The sequence below is a fragment of the Theropithecus gelada genome, chromosome 3, assembly GCF_003255815.1.
Source record: "Theropithecus gelada isolate Dixy chromosome 3, Tgel_1.0, whole genome shotgun sequence".
In the NCBI taxonomy this organism is placed as follows: domain Eukaryota; kingdom Metazoa; phylum Chordata; class Mammalia; order Primates; family Cercopithecidae; genus Theropithecus; species Theropithecus gelada.
This window is the reverse complement of record NC_037670.1, coordinates 92187866-92194114: the sequence shown is the minus strand read 5'-3', so window position 1 is coordinate 92194114 and position 6249 is coordinate 92187866. Positions and strand designations below refer to the sequence as shown.

The following is a 6249-nucleotide window of genomic DNA, read 5'->3' as shown; positions in this document are numbered from 1 at the left end:
GTTTGTTCCTTCAGATGTTCAGATGTGTCCAGAGTTCCTCCTTCTGGTGGGTTCATGGTCTTGCTGACTTCAGGAGTGAAGCCACAGACCTTTGCAGTGAGCGTTACAGCTCTTAAAGGTGGCACATCCAGAGTGGGAGTCGTTCATTCCTCCCTGTGGGTTCGTGGTCTCACTGGCTTCAGGAGTGAAGCTGCAGACCGCTGCAGTGAGTGTTACAGCTCATAAAGGTAGTGCGGACCCAAAGAGTGAGCAGCAGCAAAATTTATTTTGACTAGAGAAAGAACAAAGCTTCCACATTGCAGAAGGGGAACCAAGGGGATTGCCACTACTGGTTGGGGTGGCCACCTTTCATTCCCTTATTTGGCCCCTCCCATGTCTCACTGATTTGTACATTTTACAGAGTGCTGATTGGTCCATTTTACAGAGTGCTAATTAGTCCATTTTACAGAGTGCTGACTGGTCCATTTTACAGCGTGCTGATTGGTGCACTTTTACAGAGTGCTGATTGGTGCATTTACAATCCTTTAGCTAGACACAGAGCACTGATTGGTGCATTTACAATCCTTTAGCTAGACACAAAAGTTCTCCAAGTCCCCACGGACCCAGAAGCCCAGCTGGTTTCACCTCTCAACATCTCAGATGACTTGTTTTGGTGCTGCTAAGTTGTGGCTAGTTGGTCTGGCTCACTAGGCTCTCATGGTGGCACCTGTTATTGTCCTCAGCCATTTGCCACCGGAAGGAAAATCTCTACACTCTTCATCCTGACCTCAGGTCTGAACCACTTCACGTGTCTTACCATCATCTCTAAACCACAATGCCCAACACACAAACACACACACACACTCGTGGAGGTTGGGATAGCAGAGGGAATCTCTGAATGCCTTGCATGTCAAGGTTGGCCATGAGGCACCAGGAACCTCAAGTTTATGCCTCAAAAGCTAGTTCTGCTAATTTTGCATTACAGCTCTAAATCACGATGTCTTACTCAAGTAAATGTGTAGGTTGCTCTGGAGGATCTGCCAGGGAAAGCAGACAACCAGCCCCGACACCCTCAGCTTTCCCAATATGCATCTGGATTTGCTATGGCAGCCCCCTCCCCAGCTCCACTGCCACAATATTCAACCCAAAAAAGCCATAAGCAAAGACACTACCCTTCTCTCTACTTCAAATCATGTATTTAAAAATACATCTTGTATTATCTAACTTTGATTCTAAATATGGAAATTTGCAGAACCCAAATATTGCCCCAATCCTTAGCCCAGGTACATCATTTTGGATAAGTCAGAACCTGAGTGAAAAGGTAACTGCATAATTTTAAGTCTTCCAGTCCCAAGTTCATCCTTCTTTCTATAGTACCTTCTTAAGTATGTCTTTACTAATTTTTTAATCATACTCCAATCCATATTTAATTAACAATGGAGCTGAATGATATTCACAGGTGTTTTCTATGTCATAGCCACACTGATCTAAGTTCAGTAACCCTGCAATTAGAGAAAGGGATAAGATATTAAATCAGCAATGAGAAGCACCATGAATGAAAATAGATGCTTATTCACTGCAAAGAAATAATGATGCTTCTGCACCTCTGCACTCTGAAATAAAAATGGTCACTAGAAAAATGTTTGTATTTTGTACTTAAGCAGAGAACAATTAGACGTAAGTTCTAAATACAAGTAATCACAAGGATCCTTTGTATTTCAAGTAAGTCCTTTTTTTGTAGGTTCATAGTCATGCAAATTACAAATAAATATATATTGCTGAATTAATTTTATTTCAATTCGAGGTGGGCTATCTTTGGCTATTTTAAATTATCTTGGAAAACTTTGGGAAGAACACTAGATTTGGCAAAGGAATTCAACTTCAGTATATTATCTTTGTATGTCTTCTCAAATTAGCAAAATTTATTTTCCTCAGTGTATCTTAATATATAGTTTAAGGCCTTCAGAACTAACAATTTCAGCTATACAAAATTCTATGATTATTACATTTGAGTCAGGTACTATAAAAGATCAGTGCAACTTCTTCTTTATCCTTGGACATAATGTATTTTCCACAAAGTTTAGCAACTGAAAGTAAAAGAAAGCTTATCTGTTGTATTGTCGTCTGTTGTGTTGGTTGTTATTTGACTGTGTCCACAGATCACGGGTTTGCCCATTTTTCATTTTCTATGAGCCCTATCTTCCAAAGGCCTTCTGAAACTTTATTTCAAGATCTGTTTTCAGGATACACTCAGGAACGCACTGGTTCAGTATTTCATAGCTCATCACTGAATTCCTAAAGATTACAGTACAGTATCTTGAATTCCCTGGGATTTTCTATACCCCACTGAGTTCCATACCTAATGGATCGACTTGCACTCTAACTGTCTTGAAAATATATTAATAGGAGTTTTATATTTTTAAGTCCATTAAACATTCAGATGTCTGCACTCAGAATCTACACCAACTCTTTTTTGATCACTGGTCCAAGGATATAACTTTTATTGGATCAGCAACTCTCCACAGTTCTTCCTATAGTGTTCCTTACCTCAGAAAATGGCAGTGTTGTTGTTTCAGTAGCTCAGTCTGAAAACCTTAGAGATAGCCTCCACTCTTCTCCTTCACTCACACTCCACTTCTAGTCTATCAGTTTTATTTTCAAATATACTTCAAATCTAATCACTGCTTACTACCTTCACTATTCCCATCTGGGTCTAAGTCGGCATCATTGCCACGTTAAATTAGTTTCCTAATAGGTCTTCATGCTTCCAACTTGAATACCCTTCCATGACTCCCAACACACACACACACACACAATTATTCACACCACAGTAAAAACGATACTATAAAATACCTTTACTTATTTATGTAGCACACACTTCCATGCATTAGTTTGTGCCAGGAACTGCTCAAAACACTTTACAAATATTAACTATTTTAATACTTATTCTAATCCTTTGTAGTGGGGACCATGATTATCCCACTTTACAGGAAAGAAAACAGAGGCACAGAGAAAATAATAATAATTTGCCCAAAGTCACCCAGCTAACAGGTCGGAAAACCAGGACTCAACCCCGGCAGCCTTAGCTCCAGACTGCATTCACTCAGAACATGTCACTGTCTTGCCTGAGAGCACCCATCATCTTCACATCTCACACAGAGTGAAAGCCCGAGTGCCCAAAGGGCTTACTAGAGTCACATGTCACTGGTCTACCTTAGACAAACCATGAATTCTCCCATCTCAGGGTCTTTGATCCATCCCTCTGCCAAGAACACTCATCTTCCATGTATACATTTGTCTCGCCCTCTCTCTTCCTTCAGATTCCTGAGCAAATACCAGTGAGGACTTCCTAAATTCACACCTGTGCCTTGCCAAATTTCTTTACTCTGCTTTATTTTTCTCTGGAGCACTTGTTACTGCCTAAATATATGCATTTGTCTATTTGCTTGAAGATGTAAGCTCTGTGAGGCAAGGGCTTTGTCCTTTGTTCCCTGCTGAATCTCCAGTGCCTAGAATGTAGGAGGCCCTTAATTACCATCTGTTGGACAACTTAAGAATTATGGAACGAATCACAAAGATCAATGTGTAGAAGAAACATTTGTGAAAGAGGAAGTCGGCAACTTTGACTTCACTCTTTCTGTCCTGCCGCTTTGACCCCAGTGCTATTTAGCCTGACATTTTAACCCTGCTGTTTGCTTTTTGCTTCAACAGGACCCACAATAAAGTGATTCAACATATATAGATGATTAGATTTGTAATGCCATGAGCCAACCCTGGATATAAAATAATCCTAAAATATTTGTGGAAGATTATTTACAATTTTCTTATGGTTTTGATAAAATTTAAATATAACACTTTAAATCATGTATAACTATAGTACAACTCCGATGAAAAGCAGTATGGAGAGTTTACAAAGAACCAAAAACAGAAGTACCATTCAATCCAGAATCCCAACACTGCATATCTACCCAAAAGAAAAAAAAATCATTTTTCCAAAAAGATACCTGCATTCGTATGTTTATCACAGCACTACTATTCATAATAGCAAAGATACGGAATCAACCTGAGTGTCCATCAAAGAATGACTGGATTAAAAAAAAGTGATATATATATATATACACACACACGTATATATATACACACACATCATGAAATACCACTCAGCCATAAAATATGTCTTTTGCAACAACATGGATGGAACTGAAGGCTGTTATTCTAAGTGAAATAACTCAAACAGAAAACCAGATACCACATGGTCTCACTTATAAGTGGGAGCTAAACAGATAAACAGGGACATAGACAGTGAAATAGACAGGAAATTCAGAAGAGTAAGAGGATGGGACAGGGTTTAGGGATGAGAAATTACCTAATGGGTACAAAGTACACTATTTGGGTGATGGTCACAGTGAAAGCTTAGACTTAACCACTACGCAATATGTTCATGTAAGCAAACTGCACTTGTATCCCCTAAAATGTATTTAAATAAACAAATCACATATAATTAATATTGTTAGTAAAAATAATCACAAATATTCTACTCATGGGAAAATTTTTTACAGTTTAAAACTGACAAAACCTATATTTCATCAGTATAATTGATACTACGGAGGACGGTGGATCTCTCCAGGGTGGAACACCAGAATCGTCGTCCTCCTCCAGCCTCCCAGGTTCCTCCACCACCCATCAGAGTCCTCCTTCAGCCGGTCCCGGCCCGGGGCCTCCCAGGTGATGAGGGCAGAGTACCCTCTAGCGGGAGCCATGCAGCCATGACTTCCAAAGCCCTTGCGGCAGCAGACTGGCTGATTCTTCCTAATCTTTTGTGAAAACTGTGACACAAGATGGCTGCAAATAAGCCCAAGGGTCAGAACTCTTTGGCCTTACACAAGGTCATCATGGTGGACAGCGGCAGTGTGGGCAAGTCAGCTCTGACTCTATGTGTCCAGAGTTGGCTCCTTCCTGTGGGTTCCTGGTATCTCTGACTTCAAGACTGAAGCTGCCGACCTTCGCGATGAGTGTTACAGCTCTTAAAGGTGGCACAGACCTGAAGAATGAGCTGCAGCAAGATTTATTGTGAAGAGCAAAAGAACAAAACTTCCATAATGCAGAAGACAACCAAGCAGGTTGCCCCTGCTAGAAGGGGTGGCCAGCTTTTATTCCCTTATTTGTCCCCTCCCATGTCCTCCTGATTGGTCCATTTTACAGAATGCTGATTGGTCCATTTTACAGAGTGCTGATTGGTCCATTTTACAACCTCTATCTAGCTACAGAGCGCTGATTGGTGTAGTTTACAAACCTCTAGTTAGCTACAGAGTGCTGATTGGTGGGTTTTTACAGAGCACTGATTGGTGCATTTTACAAACCTCTTGTAAGACAGAAAAGTTCTCCAAGTCCTCACTCCACCCAGGAAGTCCAGCTGGCATCACCTCTCATCTACAGTTCATGTACAATGAGTTTGTGGAGGAATATGAGCCTACCAAAGCAGACAGCTATCAGAAGGGAGCTCGGGATGGGGAAGAAGTACACATCTATATCGTAGATACAGCTGGGCAGGAGGACTACGCTGCAATTAAAGACAACTACTTCCTCTGTGTCTTCTCTATTATAGAAATGGAATCCTTTGCAGCTACTGTTGGCTTCGGGAACAGATTTCAGAGTAAAAGAAGATGTGATTATTCCATTTCTACTGGTTGCTAACAAATCAGATTTAGAAGATAAAAGGCGGGTTTCCGTAGAAGAGACAAAAAACAGAACTGACTAGTGGAGTGTTAACTATGTGGAAACATCTGCTAAAACACGAGCTAATGTTGACAAGATATTTTTTGACTTAATGAGAGAAATTCAAGTGAGAAAGATGGAAGACAGCAAAGAAAAGAATGGAAAAAGAAGAGGAAAAGTTTAGCCAAGACAATCAGAGAAAGATGCTGCATTTTTATAATCAAATCTCTCTTATCTTGACTATACTAATAAATATAATTTATAAGTATTGCCACTGAAGGCTCAATTGATTGAAATTACTTTAACATTTTGGTAACTGTTGTATATCACTGAAAGCATGAATTGGAACTGCAGTGAAATTCAAATTTACTTAAAAAAGAAATTAATGTGGCTTCACCAAGAAGCAAAGTTCAACTTGTTTAGTAACTGCCAACAATTATCATGGTCCTGAATGTAGAGTGTGAGCCTGTTTCTCGGGCAGTCTTTCCTGAAATATTAAAGAGGTAAGATGGGGGTGAAGAGGAGAAAGAAAGAGGACTTCCTCTGGCATTTTGT

At 40.1% G+C, this 6249-nt stretch overlaps 1 pseudogene; it reads left to right on the top strand.

Moving 5' to 3' along the window:
- Positions 1 to 4817: 4817 nt before the first annotated feature.
- Positions 4818 to 5934, top strand: LOC112621642 (annotated as a pseudogene).
- Positions 5935 to 6249: the final 315 nt, after the last annotated feature.